Below are 19,262 nucleotides of genomic sequence, written 5' to 3'. Positions count from 1 at the left end.
CCCCTCCGATGCAGAGCGGGCTGAGAAACTCCTCTCTCTCTCTCTGGCCTGGGTGATGGTACCGCTCTCGAACTCATGGAGAGCACGCTGTCCTTGCTAGGAACGGATGACGGCGGATTCCTCTTCACTCACGTCTTCCTTGAGTTGGCCTTGACAACTCCCCACTGCTGGGTGCGAAGGATTACCAGTCACTTGCAGAAGAAGTGGATCACATTCTCCTGGCTACCAGGAGCTTTGGCATCGAGACGATAATTCCCGACTCTCCCACGCCCCCACCGATTCTCCCGGGGGCCTCCAACTCATCGATAGTGGCTGGGATCGCGGTGTCATGGAAAAGGGTTGTGTTTTTACCATCAGCGTGACAGTGCTGTGCCGCAGAAATGAGCCCGCCATTTCCCTGGGCTGCCTGTAGCGGCTGTGACCGCTGGCGACAAGGAAAGGCTGCACTTCATGGAGGACTCATACTCGGGGAGACGTTTTCTGGTTGACTCCGGCTCCCAGAAGAGCCTCGGGAACGCTCGTGTCATCTTTGCATACCTCCACAATGGTATATTATTTAATCTTAAAAAAATATGGAGATTTCTCGCGTACCACCAGAGAGAGGCCAAGTACCACTTGTGGTATGTGTACCACAGTTTGAGAAAGACTGCTTTACATCATGCACAGAACCAGTTAAAATGATAATACTGCTGAGCATTACACACTACATCACAAAACAGAAAATAACATGTTCAGGACATGAAAGTCGAGTCTTTCCAGTCTCACAGGTTGTCCTGTTATTCTACAAAACATTTTAACAAGTGATATGTGCGCTGTGGTCATGTTTAACTTTTCCACCCTGTGGTCAGCATCGTGCATCAATGTGAATCACTGCAAGGTTTTTTGTACTGAGTGAGTTTTTCAAAACTCTAAAATAACTTTTACAAATTGTTCCTTTTTTTAAAATTTGTTTGAAATGTCTTTCACTTTTGAGGCCATGTTTGCATGCACAGGTGTAGTTTGAAAAACATAGACTTTTCTATTTATTCTGGCCTATTTTTTAAATGTGAACAGCACTTTAATTTGTTGACAGGTCATTTTCTAACTTCTTTCAGGTTGAAGATTCTCAGAAACTATGTTCATAAAAGGGCCACAGGTTATACTCAAATCCAGGCTGCTGCCCCCTCCCATGACCCACTGAGCTAAACTGGCACCCTGCACATTCCTGATTGGCCAACACTTGGATTGGGGTGAGGAAATCTCCTTTCCAAGAAAATCGTTCTTTTGAAACAAATTACAGTGAACATTGTGAAAAACTGATTAACTGATAAACAGCATCAACTATTTCAGCCAAGTAGCTGTTGTATTCAGTCAGATGATTTCCATAGAGAGGCACTTTGCATCAGCAGCACCATGCTCCAGTGCTCTGGGAGAGTTTATAGTCCTGAGAGTTGAACACTGGATGACTGACAGTTGTCCTTCATCACAACAGAAGCCACAGAAATCCTCCTCATCAAAAACATGACTTTGATCTGCGTCCTCATCTGGACTCTCCTCTGCTGCTGCTTCACAGGTAAAGTCCAGAGAATCAAACTCCTCTCCTCTATCAACATCTGTCCCTCTGAAATGAAGCCCACAAAACCATGAAGCTGCTTTATGTTTTTGTCTCTGTGTCCTCAGAGTCCAGAGGACAGATCACAGTGACTCAGCCTGGAGCAGTGAGCTCTGCTGTGGGAGGAACTGTGAGCATCAAGTGTACGACCAGTCAGAATGTTTATGGCAACAACTATTTATCCTGGTACCAACAGAAAGATGGAGGAGTTCCTAAACTGCTCATTTATGGTGCTACCACTCGAGTATCAGGGATTCCAGCTCGTTTTACAGGCAGTGGATCAAACTCTGACTTCACTCTGACCATCAGTGGAGTCCAGGCTGAAGATGCAGCAGTTTATTACTGTATGTGTTGGCACTATCCTAACAGTCTGTGGGTGAGCACGCAGTGAAAAACAGTTGTACAAAAACCTCCCTCAGTCAGACTGAACAGAAACTGAAGTGACTGCTGCAGCTGGAAGATACTGCAGAGACTGATACAGTTCACTGAGGACACACACACACACACACACACACACACACACACACACACACACACTGTAGATCTCTTAAACAAATACCATCATTTTTTGCACAGCAAGGAAAAGTTGGAGAAAGTCTCGGGAAACAATCTCTCATCTTGCAAAAATTATTTCTCTGAAATGAAGCTCCCAAAACCATGATGTGTACGATTATGATAAAGAAAGCTGAGCAGTGTATTGAAAAAAGCTTGGCTTTGACCTTTGAGCTCAGCTTGAAAATAGATCTGTGAAGGCTCTCACTCATCCAGGTGCTCGTACTCTAAGGAGCCAGCAAACCTACAAAATGTCTTTGGGGCAAGACTTCGTTCCCTCTCACCTACTCGAGGATGACAGTGTGGAAATAAGTGTGCAGTCAGTTATTAATACTCGTCTTCTACCTGGGTGTTGTTGGGTCTGTGTTTCCACAAGCCCCGCTGGTTTAGAGACGTATTCATCATGAAGAAAACGAGACAGTCAGCGATCGATCGATTTATTTGCAATGGAGGCCTCGTCGGTGTCTACCACAAAATGACCCCAACGACGGCCTCCGCTTGCTATTGGGAAAACAGTTCACACAATACAATAGTACCTCCCCTCGTAAACCCCCCTTGGTTACAAAGACAAGGCACTGTATGTATGTGTGTGTGTGTGTGTGTGTGTGTGTGTGTGTGTGTGTGTGTGTGTGTGTGTGTGTGTGTGTGTGTGTAAGCTGGTGCCAGGAGTCCAGCGGTCCACCTAAACAAAAGGCTCTTATACTTAAACAGATACAGAGTAGGTGTCCTCCCATACTATATAAAGAAGGTACGACCTCACTCATGACCTTAGGATGTGTGTGCATGCCAGAACACTCTGGAATAGTCTTTGCAGACTACCAAGGATCAGACCTCTATCATTATACAATTGATACCTCTAAGCATATATGATTATATGATAGAGCCCCTTTTTATGGCCTCTATCAACCCTCATCGCCTCACTTCAGGCATTCTTCCTGTGGGGGGAATACTTAGGACTCCTCTATTGTCCTTTTTATCTCTGCAGAAAACCTTTCTCGGAAAGGGTATTGGATCCAGTTGTTTTACTGCTGTTATGATCCCACCTGTTGAATCACTTTAGCAGTCTTGTAGAAGTGGTCATGATGCAAATGACAACAACAATGACACAAAGGAAGACCCTCTTCAGATTGTCAAAGTATGCTTAGCACAGTGACACAGCATTAGGTGATGTTCATAGGAAATTGCCGTCGGTCATTCCCCATCACCACCCTAGCTTCTGGTTTCTGTGCTGCTCACAGAATCATGATGCCATCATTGAACTCCCTCTGTGCTGTCGATTGGAGCTTGGCACGCTCCCCTCACCCTCAGATGCCCGTCTGTAGTATTTTTTCTCTCTTACTTTCTTTGCTAAATGTACCTGTATATTGTTTATATGATCTAAATATATTAACAATGAACAATTTCTTTTTGTTCTCAGATCAAATAAAACAATTCCATCTCAAATACTTTTTTTCCACATAATGAAAGTATTTGTGTAGAAATTAAAACCCTTTGCAAGTAAATTATTGTTTTATCATATATCCTGCGTAATTTAAAATACGAAAATATTAAAACCATACTAAATATAGAAGAATGTATTAAAACTATCACAGTAAAGCTCCTGTTAAGTAAAGGTGGTATGAATAATTTGTTTTACAGAGACGAGTAAAACTTTGAGTTTCAAGTCCTTTCACTCTAATTACCACTGGAGCAAAGCTAAGTTAGAAATATTGAATGTAATGCAGGGCTGTAGAGTGCAACCAATTTGGTTGCAAGTGCGATTAAAAGTAATCTCAGGTCGCAGCGGTACGACCAACTATTCGAGTAAAATAAATAAATAAAAAAACACTCTGCAACTCTGAAACTCTCCCTGTGGTCAACAACCGACACACATTATGCTCCTATCGTGGTCTAAACCAATCAGAGATAATCAGGGGTGGGACCTCTCTGATTGGTCGTAGTTCAGATATTCATGTAGTCCGTCTGTACGTTTGAAAGTACAGGCAGATAGAGAGAGGTGAGTAGCTTGAATAAAGCGACATTGATTCATTAAATCCTAAATCGAGTTTTAAACATAAATCTATTTTCCCAGAAACGCCGGAATCTCAGGTTAAAGATCACAAAAGTATTTTATCAACCACCAAACAGTAAATGAGAGCAGGTAAACGGATTCCACACAAAGACACACAGCGTAAACACACAGCGCGGACCTGACGCATCAGAATCAGCTTTCTCTGCTTTCTCACACGACGGCACGTAGACGGACACGCCATCGGGCTGAAAGCCGACAGCTCACTGATTCTGATGCGTCGGGTCCGCGCTGTTTACGTCTTTTTTGTGCTGATTCTGAGCTGCAAGTTTTGTCTCTCTCCAAGCAAAATTGACTGAACCAGCAGCAAAAGAAGCAACAAACTATTCACATCTGATAAACATCGTCATGAATTCCCTCTTACTTTACTGTTTTGTTTCCACCAAGATAAAAATCACACTTCATGCACAGCTCTCTCTCTCTCTGTACTTCAAGAACAGTTTCCCGTCTCAAATCTCTGTTTTCTGCATTATTCCTTCGCTTATTACCCACCAGTCTACCGTTGTTTACAGCTCTGTCAGCCTCTGTGTTTTTTTCTTTTTTTCTTTTACTTCAATGACCTCGGACAAGAAAGCCTATTTTCTGCTGTTCAATACTGAAGAAATGTAAACTTTTTAAAATTATGCAAAATTGCAAAATAGTTTTAAGATTATCTGCTATAAAAAGCCAGGGCAGGAATATCTCCTTCATGTTTCTGTTTTTTATTCTCAGTTACTTTGACACATGGACATTGTTAGGATTGATATTTTTTATATTGTCATTTGTGCTAAAATATATAGATATATAACCATTGCCTTTATGTGTCCTAATATGGCTATCATTATGAAGAAAAAGCCAGACAGTCAAAGGGGCTTTCTTTTGTTTACATTTACATCATGTACACTTATATAAGTTGGTTGGACTTTTGAGCCATGGGTGGACATGACTCAAAAAGGGGGGAGAAGATCATAAACAACTTGATCCAATTTCCTTTAAAAAACTTTTTCTGCAGTGACAACAGGAAAGGAGAGGAGTTGTAAATGCAGATGATTCACCAGGTGACTCGATCACCCCACAGGGTGTCTACAGTGAGAAGATTTGGGGGTTTGAAAGGGGTCATAAAGAGGAGTGTTGACCAGGCTACAGCTTTGAAGATAGCTGGAAGCCACATGGACAAACCAAAAACCAACGGATGTGTTTGAATGCCTATGTCTGCATACATTTGGATTGTAGTGGCATATTCTTTTGAGAACGTTGATTCTTGTTTTTGACTGTTGACATTCATTTGTTTCCTTGCAGGATGTAGTTTCCTGTGTGTGAGATGAATGAGAAGTAGGATAATTGCTAAGCACGTTTCGTACATGTATTAACTGTGAACTTTTGCAGCAGTAGGAAGTGAATGATGTGAGGAGCTGTGTGTGAATGAAGCCTATACTGAACTGTCAAACACAAGGGTGCATAAGTGGAAATTTAAGTACAAAGTTGACAAAAAGGGGGGACTGTTGGAGTCAAATTGTTAAATGTTGTCATTGTGTTACTTAAATATGTAAGACTTAGTTCAAGCAGCATGGTCAAAGACATTCCTTTGTCTCTGACCACCTCTCCAGCCTGTTTGTTGGTGGGGGAGGCTGTACACAGCAAATTCAAAAGTGTTAAATGTTTTGGTGTTAATAGTCTTCTTGCAAAAGTAGAGTTAATTTTACTCTAAGCAGAGTCACATTCTTTTAATGTAACTCTGAGGTGTAAAATGATAGTAGTTAAAATCAAGTGTTAAAAATGAGTGTTTCTCTGTCAAATCTGGAGGTGTTACAATGGAAACATTAACTCTTGACCTCTTAACTCTGAACTCCTACAGGAGCTATGACACCAACAGAGTAAATTCACAGACTCCGCCCCCAGCACGGCTCCAATCGAAGCTGAAGTGAAGCCGTTTCGGAACATTTTGCTCTACATATTTGAGTTGTTTGCCATGCTTGGTAAGTCATTTTTTCAAAGATTGTTTCAATTATTATCATGAGCTTTTACTTCTGTGGCTCTTTGGAGTTGAGACGAAGCTGTGTGAAAGGCATTAGCCATGTTGCTCGGTGATAGCATAACATTCTGTTTTAGCTAGCTGAAAGGTATAAATACCACAGCCTTGAAAAAAAGCTTGCATGTGAATTTTCAGTCAAACTTTTGGTCAAATACACCTAAAACAATGTCTAGAATGTGAAATGTTGGTATAATGGTGCTACATGAAGCCTGAAAACAATCGCCCATAAAAAAAAAACAAAAAACGAGCAAACAGCAGTAGCAGACGTCCTGACTGGATTCTACGTTAGCATTAGTGTCAACTAATTTTTATTCAATCTCCACACAGGATATGCTTGTGAAGATGGAATATGGGGGAGAGCAGAAGTGTGTTGAAGTTCCACAAAGTGATGAATGAAGGACATGCATATTGTATTGAAGAAATAAGTGATGAGAATGCTGTTATTTGCATTTACCATGTCAGACCTTTTGATAAACACAATTCTAATGAAAGTGAGAACATGTATACTGTTACATCTTTCAGAAAATGTTTTGAAATTGTGGTGCACAGTTCAGAATAAATGTTTTTCAAAAACCATTGCATCTTTTTAGTAAATGTTTATTTCCAAAAGAAATTTCTAGAAGTTCAGAACAGTAAAATTCCCGCTTTTTAGAATGAAGTAGAAGATAACTCTTACGTAGTTAAACTAAAATACTCTTTGAGAGTTAATATATAAACTCTTAACACTAAGTGTTAAATTATCAACTCCAGACAGATTTGGTGTTTAACACTAAATAAGAGTTAACGTACCAACTCTCCAAAAAGAGTTAAATTAACACACTCTGGTGTGGACCCATATAGACACTTTAATAGTGTTGAAATCAAATCCGACAGTGTTAATTTGGACATGCTGGATTTGCTGTGTAGTGTTTCATTATAGGGACATCCTATGTGAGGGTTCTGTTTTCTTGGTTAGTAAGCTTCCTGCTTTTATGACCCTTTTGATAAGCAGGAGGTCACACAAACACACCACCAAACAAACATACACACTCACATACACACAAACACACATACTCGCACACACACACACACACACACACACACACACACACACACACACACACACACACACACAGACACACATGCGCAGTGTTTCAACCCTTTGTGACCATAGGGGGGTTTTACAACGAGTGGTGTTTGTGTTCTCAGAATAAAAAGCTGCAAGGAAGGCTGTTTACTTGATGCTCGCTAGCAGACAGGTGAGGAGCGTTTAGCTCCAAGAGCCTGGTTCCAACCAGCCTCCCTTGCTAGCAAGTAAAATTGCTGTTCATCTTGCTTCCTTGTCGTTAACGGGAATAAGTTTCTAAACCAGCGGGGCCTGTGGAAGCGCAGAGCAGCGATCACGGCGAAGCTGCTCCTCCGGCACGGTGGCGGGATTCCTCCAGATCGCTCGCTAACACTGTGGAGCATCAGCAGTGAGTCACGGATGTTAAAAAGCGTCTGTCGCTCATACACCAACAGGGAGTGGGTTTTCCAAGCTAGCAGGGACACCACTAAGAACATAATACACAAACATTGCAGAACCGAGAGAAAGACGGCGTGCCATAACACCCGGTGCCATCTCTGCATTCTTATGGCCAAAGAGTGCCAAAGCACTTTAAGCACAAGAACAAGATTGTTAGTTAATCATTTACAAATCAATATTGTCTGTATGGACAGCAATTTCCCCCCAAAAAAGGGCACATGTAAAACCGCGGTGTTAAGCGATGCGGTTGAAAAAGTGGCGCACCAGTGCAACCAAGGCAAAAAGTTATTCTAGAGCCCTGTAATGTTAAAGATAATTAGAACATGAAGGCACTGCTTAGCTTAACTGGAAACAATTCTGGGATTTGTTTTTTGAACTTTAGCATCACAGTTGAACAAATGAAACACCAGGAGAATAACAAAGTGAAAGATGAAACATCGACCAAATCATTTTAACAATGTTCAAGTTTGAAAATAGTTTCAGGATTCATTTTTAAGGTTAGGGTAAGAGGCTGGGGAAAGCATTATGTCAACTAGATGTCCTCACTAAGGTATAAAAAGCATTTATTTGTGTGTGTGTGTGTGTGTGTGTGTGTGTGTGTGTCCTCAGTGAACTGTATCAGTCTCTGCAGTATCTTCCAGCTGCAGCAGTCACTTCAGTTTCTGTTCAGTCTGACTGAGGGAGGTTTTTGTACGACTGTTTTTCACTGTGTGAACACACGCTGACTGTTAGGATAGTGAAAACTCTGACAGTAATAAACTGCTGCATCTTCAGCCTGGACTCCACTGATGGTCAGAGTGAAGTCAGAGTTTGATCCACTGCCTGTAAAACGAGCTGGAATCCCTGATACTCGAGTGCTAGCATGCTTAATGAGCAGTTTAGGAACTCCTCCATCTTTCTGTTGGTACCAGAACATATAGTTGTTGTTATAAACATTCTGACTGGTCGTACACTTGATGCTCACAGATCCTCCCACAGCAGAGTTCACTGCTCCAGGCTGAGTCACTGTATATTGTCCTCTGGACTCTGAGGACACAGAGACAAAAACATAAAGCAGCTTCATGGTTTTGTGGGCTTCATTTCAGAGGGACAGATGTTGATAGAGGAGAGGAGTTTGATTCTCTGGACTTTACCTGTGAAGCAGCAGCAGAGGAGAGTCCAGATGAGGACGCAGATCAAAGTCATGTTTTTGATGAGGAGGATTTCTGTGGCTTCTGTTGTGATGAAGGACAGCTGTCAGTCATCCAGTGTTCAACTCTCAGGACTATAAACTCTCCCAGAGCACTGGAGCATGGTGCTGCTGATGCAAAGTGCCTCTATGGAAATCATCTGACTGACTCCAGCACGACTCGTTTAAAAAGAGTTTTTCACAGCATATTTGGAATGTGACTCAACTGAACACTGTAGATTCATATACAGGTAACAAATAAAGAAAAACTCGACCCCTACAATGAAGTGATGTCAAAGCTGTGTAAATTTGAGCAGATGTGTTAGAGCTCACGTTTATCCTCCAGTATCATCACCATCATTGACACCGACTGTGGGGACATAATCAAAATCGTAATTATAAAACTTTTAAATAAATAAAAAAAATGGAGAATCCGTACCAAGGAGCACTGAAGCTTTTATATTCGGTGTTAACTCAACAATGTAAACAAACACTTTTTCAGTTTTCGCTCCTTTGTTGTGACATATCTCACTTTGTCACTGCAGAATAATGTCATGGAAATATAATCAACAAAGTCTGCAGACACGATGAGCCAACACCTTTTTAATTCCCAAGCAGTTGAGGGAGAGACGACATTCAGTGGGGCACTGATGCGTGTCTCTAAAGATGAATAGCAGCCCTCTTTAAATACAGTCAAACAGAAGGCATTTCCACAGCTGTTGTTCACACCCTTGACCCCTCCAAGAGAGGGAGAGAGTTTACAACTTTATCTCCTCTTCCAGTGTCACATAGAGACTGCTCCTTGCCTCTTCCCCACATCCTCAAAGACCTGATTAACAAAAGACTTCACCACCTGTTGAATTCTCCCCCTCTGGGTGTCACCAACTTTCTCATGATGCCTGACTTTGTACAATAGAGTTAAAGCTGAATCTTCCCCACATGTGAACCTCGAAGTGACCCAAAAGTGATATTACTAAAACATGTGACAAATTCATAAAATAAAAGATATTTCCAGCACATTCCCACTCTTTGGATTACTCTGCTAATCACATCAATTCAGATTACAATTACTTTGTTGAAATAAATGGATTACACGTCTTCTCCTGTTTCATATGTTAGGCTGTGCACTCTCTATGGTAATTCCACGCTGGTTGAAACCCAAAGAAAACATTAAGAGGCTCTAATGTCTGTGTCTCAATCTTGCGGCCCATGTCATCTCTACTTGCTGCCAGCATTATGACGTGAAGAAATATTTAAAAATATTTAAAAATTATTATTCAAAAAATAATTTAATATGAAGGCAACAGGCAGAGTGTTACAGGTGTTAACCATTCCTCGCCGTCAGTCCCTGACCGTGGTCGGGAGACACGAGGGGAGATGCTTCCTCCAGGGCCGAAGTTTGTCCTCCTTCGGGGTTAACTCCCTTCACTTTTGTGGAGTAGTGAGGCAGACAGAAATCAGCCGAGGCACCGGAGAGTACTGAAGAGATGAGGCTTTAATAACAGTACTGCACACTTTGGAAACACACTGCATAGCCTGTAGCCCGTTAGAACGCTGCTCCCGGTCGCCCTCTACCCATGACACACTCTCACTCTCTTTTTCCTCTTTCGCTCCCCGCGTTTCCTTCACGCGCATGCTCACACACACATTACATACACTCCTTACTGCACCCAGTCACACACAAGACAGCAATTCCTGCAACACTACCCCCACTCTGGATGGCAATTAACAATAATTCCACTCCAGCATTGTAATGCATAAAACTGGTACACAATCCCCTTTACCACTTGGAGCCCACAGGAGATAAAAGTGTTAGCCATTACCGCATATAAGGTGAGGTATAGTATCAACGAGTGCACTTCAGTGACAAAGAGGTTGGCTCAAGTAAGGTGTACATACATGTGCAAAATAAAGCATTTCAAGTGCTGTTAAGTAGAAAAGAAATTACACAATTGTAACTGTTACATGGCGACCGGGAATAACCAACTTATCCTAGCATCTAGGAAGGCACAAATACAAATGGATAAGTGCATGTAGATAACCCCGTAGGTCCTTCAGATACTTTTTTAAAAAAAATGTAAACACTGGAACAATGAAAAAAAAAAAATAGCTACAATGGTTTAAAAGAGTTAACAGTATAGGAGGCTGAAACGATTTAAACTTGAACCGAATCTTCAGTCCTACTTGGAACTGTCCATGGTAGGTAAACCAAGTTAAGTGATCCACACTCCATACCGGTCTGGAGCTCTGCGCCGACGAGTTGGTCGCTGAAACTGCTGGCCCGGGTGGTCTGGCTCACCCACCACACCCCCACCATTCTCATGGTCTACATGGGAGGGGGACGATGGGACAACCACAACCAGAGCGGGATCAGCTGCAACTGAGACAGAAGGCTGAGAGGAGCTGGGGCCACTGCCAGTTGCAGTAGAGAACAGACTGTGCAGACCCAGATCACGGTCTGCTGGGTCATCTTCTAAAGCTGGTGGTGGGACCTCTGTAGGGGACCATTGATGAGCCTGATCAAGGACCCAGGTATTGTCCAGTGGCTCGCGGCAGCGATAATGCTTTAGCTGGTCATGGTGGACAACTTTCACTTTAGACCTTGGGTTCTTCTGGATCCGATAAACTAGGTCATCCAATTGTCCCAGGACAAAGAATGGTCCTTCATACGATGGGAGGAACTTTCTGACCTTGTTCTTGACGTGACGTGTTCCTTTGATGAGATACCACACAGGATCTCCAGTCTTATACTGTGTGTGGCAACAGTTCTTGTCATATTGCCTTTTTGCGCGCTTGACTGACTCACCCAGGGCTTCCCTGGCGATGAGGTGGGCCAGCTCCAGCCGCTCACGCATTTGCTGCACATACTCTGGAACTGAGGGTGGGTTGCCTGGATCAGGAGGTAGACCTGCGACAAGGTCCACTGGCTCACTCAGTTCTCGGCCAAACATCATGAAGTTCGGGGTGAAACCTGTAGCACTGTGTTTGGTCGCCCTGTAGGCCATAACAGCGTACGGGATCATCAGGTCCCAGTCCCAATGACAACGCTCTGCTGTGGAGGCCAGGATCTTCTGGAGAGTGGCATTGAAACGTTCAACCTGGCCATCTGACTGGGGTCGGAATGGCGTTGTATGAGTCTTATCTATGCCAAACAAACTGCACACCCCTTGGAACACATCAGATTCAAAATTGCGTCCCTGATCACTGTGTAGTGCTTGAGGTATCCCGTAGCGGCACACCCACTCAGACGCAACGACCTCGGCAACGGTTGCAGCCCGTTCATCTGGGATAGGAAAGGCTTCAGTCCACTTTGTAAAGTAGTCTTGTATCACAAGCACATATCGGTTTCTGCGCTCTGTCTCATTCAGTGGTCCCATAATGTCCAGCGCAACGCGCTCCATTGGGGCTCCTACCCGGACAGTTCCCATCGGAGCTTGCGGTGTCTTCTGGGGTCGGGCCCTGGATGCACAGCTGGTACAAGTACGGCACCAAAGAGCGACGTCTTCCCTCATGTGATACCAATAGAATCGGGTTCGTAGTCTGGCCACAGTCCTCTCGACACCAAAATGTCCACCCACTGGCCCTTCGTGCATCTGGCCCATCACTTCTGGTTGTAGCTTACGTGGCAGTACGATTTGGGGATAGAACTGGGTCTCGTCAAGGCAGTAGAAGCGACGGACCAGAACTCCATCTCTGAAGTAGAGCCGTTTCCATTGAGCCCAGTATGTCTTAGTTGCTGGGCTGCATGGTGAAACAATAGTCCATGGGGGGCGCTCACTGCTGGCCTCCATCCAGGCGCGTATGGGTGCAATGTCTGCATCAGCGTCCTGGGCTTGGCTCAGCTCCCCCATGGTCCAACCATGAAACAGAGAAGCAGTATCAAGGGTTTTAGCCACATATACTTTCTCAGTCAGCTTTACAGTGTGTGTATTAGTGGACATGTTCTGGTGTGATATGTCTGTTCTAGTGTGAATTGTCTCTTCTGAGATGTCTGTGTTGATAGAAGTGTTTTGACATAAAATGTCTGACTTTGTAAGAGCAGTTTGGTCTAAAGTCTTTGTTTCTGGTGTGGTGGTGTTATGACTTACCCCCACTAGACACACCGCTGTAGTAGCCGGTTGTCCCTCCACCCTCACCGGACTCAGCAACAGGGAGCTGGTGTCAGAGTCCAACTCGCATTGAACTGCCTGATGACTGGTCCCCCCGAGATGCTTGGGGGGGTCCTGCACTCTGCATGGACAAGACTGGCGACAGGGTCTTCTGGAGAGGCTATCAGCATTGGTGTGCACTCGACCTGGACGGTGGATGATCTCAAAGTTGTACTCGGCAAGCTTCTCGAGCCATCGAGCTAATTGTCCCTCTGGCTCTTTCATTTTTGTTAGCCACCGTAGACTGCTGTGGTCTGTGCGCACTTTGAAAGGCCGTCCAAGGAGATACTGGCGAAAGTGGGACGTGAAATCCACGACGGCTAGTAGTTCACGTCGTGTGGTGCAGTAGTTTTGTTCAGTTCTTGATAGCTTACGACTGCCATATGCCAGCACACGTTCCACGCCCTGTTGCATCTGTGACAGCACCGCGCCGATGCCAGTGTCGCTGGCATCAGTGTCTAGTGTCATTTCTCCATGGTCAAGTGGATAGCCAAGAACAGGGGCAGAGGTGAGTCGACACTTCAGCTTGTCGAAAGCTGCTTGGTGCTCAGCATGCCACTGAAAATGTGCATTCTTCTTGGTCAGGTTGTGCAGGGGTTCGGCTATAGAGGCAAAATCTTTCACAAACCGGCGGTAATATGAGGCCAGGCCGATGAAGCATCGCCCTAAAGAATGCAGCCTCATGGGCAGTGTAGTCCGTGCTGCAGGGAGAATGGACTGCTGTACCTGTTATGTGTCTGTGAGCGCGAAGAGGGAGAAAAAGTAGGAGCTGTCATCGAGCAGAAACGGGAGCTGGAAGCATGTAAATATAATAATAACCACAGCAGCCAAACAGAGAGCCTGACGAGCCCAGCTGTAAGTAAGCTATTAAGACTCGACTGGACACTGTGTTCGTGTTTTCCTCCGAAACAATAAGTTCTGCTGGAGCAGCCTTTCAACGTCTCTCTCTGTCTCTTACAAACTTGACCCAGGCAACAAAGTAAAGCTAGTTTTCAGCTACGAGCCGACACGAACCCGACGGATTAGCCAGAGGTCCCTTTACTACGGTTCGGAGCCGCGGACCTGTTTTATATATGCGTTTGCAGATCACTGCAAAAAGTGCAGCCTTACCTAATGTCCACCTACTGTTACTCATTTATATTAAGATGTAAAAATCGAGTTGTTATTGGTACGGCGAGTAGCCTTCAGTAACAGTAATAAATCAAACAGCAATAGTGCATTCATGTAGTTGTAAAAAGCATGATCATATATTAAGTAATCCAAAGTATTCAGAATACGTTACAAAATACATTTTGGGGCATGTAATCTGTAATCTGTAGTGGAATAAATTTTAAAAGTAACCTTCCCAACACTGCAGACACTACATCACCAAACAGAAAGTGACCTGTTCAGGGCATGAAACCGAAGTCTTTCCAGCCTCACAGGTTGTCCTGTTATAAAAATATCAAATTAAAACAGAGATGAATGATTCTGCGCTGTGGTCATGTTTAACTTTTGCATCCTGTGGTCAGCATCATGCATCAATGTGAATCACTGCAAGTTTTTTTGTACTGAGTTTTACAAAACTCTAAAATAGGTTTTGCAAATTGTACCTTTCCTCTGATTTTTTAATGTCTTTCATTTTTGACGCCATGTTCAAATGTGCAGGTTCTTTTTTGGGGGAAAACTTTTCTATTCTGTCCTGTTGCTTACATGTAAGCGGTTCTTTGATTTGCTGACAGGTAGGTTTCTAAAACCTCTTTCAGGGTGAAGATTCTCTGAAACTCTGTTCATGTGTTTGAGTAGAAAGTACAACATTTCTTTTCTTCTTCTTTTTTAAGTGAACAAGAGGAAATCAGATTTTGTCTTACAAGGATGGATGTCTGTGCCTTTATCTTCAGACATTGTTTGCATGTTTTGTTGGCATTTGACAACACTTGGGGTTATATCACAAAGTACTGCTCTGGTTTGATCATGAAACATTTTCTTGCCTCTCTCAGTCAATGAACATGTTTTTGTAAAAGATTGCAGAAAATACCCAGATTTAAAAATCCCACACATCCATCAATGTCTGGATGTGTCCTAAAACACAAGAAAGAAAACATTTTCATAAACTGACTGATTAATTGATAAACAGCATCGACTATTTGATCCAACTACTTGTTGTTTTCAGTCAGTTCATTTCCATAGAGAGGCACTTTGCATCAGCAGCACCATGCTCCAGTGCTCTGGGAGAGTTTATAGTCCTGAGAGTTGAACACTGGATGACTGACAGCTGTCCTTCATCACAACAGAAGCCACAGAAATCCTCCTCATCAAAAACATGACTTTGATCTGCGTCCTCATCTGGACTCTCCTCTGCTGCTGCTTCACAGGTAAAGTCCAGAGAATCAAACTCCTCTCCTCTATCAACATCTGTCCCTCTGAAATGAAGCCCACAAAACCATGAAGCTGCTTTATGTTTTTGTCTCTGTGTCCTCAGAGTCCAGAGGACAATATACAGTGACTCAGCCTGGAGCAGTGAGCTCTACTGTGGGAGGATCTGTGAGCATCAAGTGTAGGATCAGTCAGAATGTTCATGGCAACAACCATTTAGCCTGGTACCAACAGAAAGATGGAGGAGTTCCTAAACTGCTCATTAAGTATGCTAGCACTCGACAATCAGGGATTCCAGCTCGTTTTACAGGCAGTGGATCAAACTCTGACTTCACTCTGACCATCAGTGGAGTCCAGGCTGAAGATGCAGCAGTTTATTACTGTCAGAGTTGGCACTATCCTAACAGTCAGTGGGTGAGCACACAGTGAAAAACAGTCGTACAAAAACCTCCCTCAGTCAGACTGAACAGAAACTGAAGTGACTGCTGCAGCTGGAAGATACTGCAGAGACTGATACAGTTCACTGAGGACACACACACACACACACACACACACACACACACACACACACACACACACACACACACACAGAGTGATAGAGTGAAAATGTTATTGTTGCTAAACAAAAAAGAATTTGGAAATTTGTATCTCATTCAATCAAATTTTGATCTTTGACCTCTGATTCATAGCAGCTCAGATACATGTGAACCAATTCCTGAATATTGCTCATTATGAAAACATTTCTTAAAGAAAGAGAAAAAAAACACAATAAATCACCAAAATCAGTGAGTCACAATTGTCTCCATAACTTATATAAATACTTCCAATAGAAACTTTAAGTCCAATTTTCTCAGGTTTGTAGATTTTTTTCTTTTTTGCTGTTCAATACTAGTCTGATAACTTTGTCTTTGACATTATGTTACAAATACCTATCTATATTACACCTGGCAAAATAGCACAATTAATATACAATGTGAAAACTACCACAGTACATACCAAAGTTCACTATCAGTCCATTTATTACATGAAGAGTGCAGTAATGCAAATATTTATTGTGATGCTTTCAGCAATAAGGGAGAAACAAGTTAAACGTGACAGACAGTTTATGTTATGATTACAGTTGATTTTACAGTTGATGATTACAGATGATTACAGTTTATAATATTTACACATCACCTTGTTTTCATTTCAGTTTGACAGAAATATTAATATAAAATTTAAAATTTATGCAAACCTGGTTTAGTAAGTTTCCACTGGGAATATTCATATTACTATATGAATACAACATCTTTGTGATGTTAACATTCACCCTTATGTATATTTAATTTTTACAATCAGTGTAAACGTAATTTCAAATTCCAGTCTGTTTCCTGCACCAGTTATGTTGGTTACAGTGCTCCAGTACAAACAGTAACAAAAGCAGACAACACAAAAAGTAAGAAATAGCACAATATATAGAATCTATACATATATATAAGTCACCTACTATATATATAAGTAAGTCATGATCACTGTTTACTCACTATTGTTTTGAACCAATAGTTCCATTATTTAACTGTAACACTGCAGCATATATTAAGAGGTACTTATTAAAGCACAAAGTAACTAAACATTATGCCGGTAACACAAGTTTGATTGCTTGCAAGCTTCTGCACAGACAGCATGCTAATGCTAAACTAATCAAGAATCCAGGGTGATGTTAAGCTAAGTGAATGGATAGGATAGGGATTTATATTGGCGTGAGGGACTGTAGCCTATAAGTTCTTATTGTTAAATGATAGTTATGAGATGGTGTGTTTCAGGTGATTTTACAGAAAAACACCAAAATAATGTACTGCATTACTTTAAAAAAGTACTCTGCATAATAGAATACTTTAAGATACCTCAACACTGATCATTTGACTCATTCTTATATTGTGCTTTTCTACTCCACCTGAGAACTCAAATTGCTTTATATAACAAGCTACAACATGCTGAAACATTCATTAAACAGCATGCAATGACTTTGCATGAATAACGGCGGTGTCGCTCAATATTCTCAGTAATAAAATCATAATCTCTAAGTTCTTATCAATTCCCCTTCGCACTTACTCTTTAACATAAACTTTGCTTTACTTCATGTATTCAAAGTGACTTAATTCTACCGACTCATATTGACTACAGATAGCACACTGGTTTCCAATAAGAATCCTGGAAATCATTATTTAGAGTTTAATATTGACATCACCACAAAAGTAAGACAAACACTCGATTCTTATTTAATGTAGATTTTTTTTATTCTTTAAAACTTTAAACAAACTTTAAACTTTAAACAAAGCAATGAAAAATGAGAGAAGAAATTGAAAAAAAATCTACAGAATGCAGTGTGAAAGTAAGACCAGCATAAAAGTCACATATAGTTCAGGACTGGGGACACTGGTCTCTCATCAGTGGCTCTGAGACCACAGTGTGGGAGCCCCTCGTGGCCTCACAGGTCACAGAGCCCACCTTCATCCAGTGGTCTGCAGGGAGCCTCAGGGTGCTGCTCCAGCTGTAGAGGCCGTCGTTCTCCTGCACCACGGGGCTCCTGCTCTCCTCCCAGCTGATGCTGCCACTGCCATCCACCTTCCAGGACAGACTCCAGTCTGAGGGGAAGCCCTTGTTGGCCACACACATGAGCGTGGCCTTCCCCTGTTTCAGCTCCTCACTGGAGGGACCCAGCACCTTCAGGGCTGGGTGGGTATCACCTAGGAAACACCAATCAGGTTAGAGGACAGGAACCACAATTTGACTTTCTCCGTTAAGAAGTTTCTGTCAGGTGTTTTTTCTGCTCCACCAGTCATTCACTCACACATTGTTTCACTTCCCTTTAAGAAACCTCTCATGCATATCAGCACAGAGAGAATCATCACACAGTTTGAGCTGAAATATGTTCAAACTACACTGGAAATAAAAGAAGCAGATGTGGAAACATTTACAAAACTATTTTAGCTTCAAAGTCATCAGTTATCTATAACACATCACTTGTTGGAGATAAGAAACTTAATAGCACTACTTGAATGATGTGGATTAATTTCTTTTACTGCTTACATGATTTTAATGACATTTGAAATGATATCTGCTACAACAGAAACACCAGACGTGCTGCGCACTGTCAAATGCCCATCTTTAACTTCTGGCAATAAAAGAAGCAGATATGGCAACAATTATACAAGATGTTCAGCTTCAAAAACCTCCGTTCTGTATAATACACAAGTTTTCTACTTACCTCATGTGAGTTTCAGTCATTTATTGTAGTGCTTTTATGATTTCTAAGCAAATTCTACATTTTTACTGACTAAGTAAAAGACCAGAAATCTTTATCTTCACTCTGTTTAACTTGAGGACAGTTACATTTAATTCATCTTAGAAACAGTGACTGTGATTTCAAACTAGAAAATAATCACAGGCTGATGACAGTTTATATTATTTACACAATGCATCGTCTTTATGTCAGAAATGTCGACATAAAATCTAATTAAAGCTGATGGAGTCAGCCTCCAGTGTACAATGGTTATAATATTACCTCTACATGAATACTTCATTGTTATAAAGCTAACATTTAAACCTCGATGTAGTTTCTTTAAAAACTTTATAATCTTACTTCCAACATTCAGTCTGGTTCCTCCACCAAAAGTCCACCACAGTGATACAAACTCACTGAGCCGCTGCACAAAAACCTCTGACTGTAGAGACACGGCTCTCTGACTCTAACAGACTAAATTAAAACCAAAAGCTCTCAAGAGTTAACCAGACATATATATATATATCTCAATAATCCTCAAGTCAACTCTGATGTTTTATATTATTTGTTAATATTGATTTTAACATTTATTCTGAAGCTAAC

At 42.1% G+C, this 19,262-nt stretch overlaps 1 long non-coding RNA gene and 1 gene segment (V, D, J or C); one reads left to right on the top strand and one right to left on the bottom strand.

The window, feature by feature from the left end:
- The window catches only part of LOC309699550 (Ig kappa-b4 chain C region-like), a 51,468-nt gene extending 32,421 nt beyond the window's left edge, over positions 1 to 19,047 (bottom strand). Inside the window, exon 1 of the C gene segment in view lies at positions 19,020 to 19,047.
- Positions 6,062 to 6,798, top strand: LOC309699662. Its single transcript, XR_014274428.1, has 2 exons — positions 6,062 to 6,166; positions 6,550 to 6,798. It is a non-coding gene; the product is annotated as an uncharacterized lncRNA (long non-coding RNA).
- Positions 19,048 to 19,262: the final 215 nt, after the last annotated feature.

Source organism: Aulonocara stuartgranti (genome assembly GCF_965226115.1).
Source record: "Aulonocara stuartgranti genome assembly, chromosome: 22".
NCBI classification, from domain to species: Eukaryota; Metazoa; Chordata; class Actinopteri; order Cichliformes; family Cichlidae; genus Aulonocara; species Aulonocara stuartgranti.
This window is presented reverse-complemented; position numbering and strand designations above follow the sequence as displayed.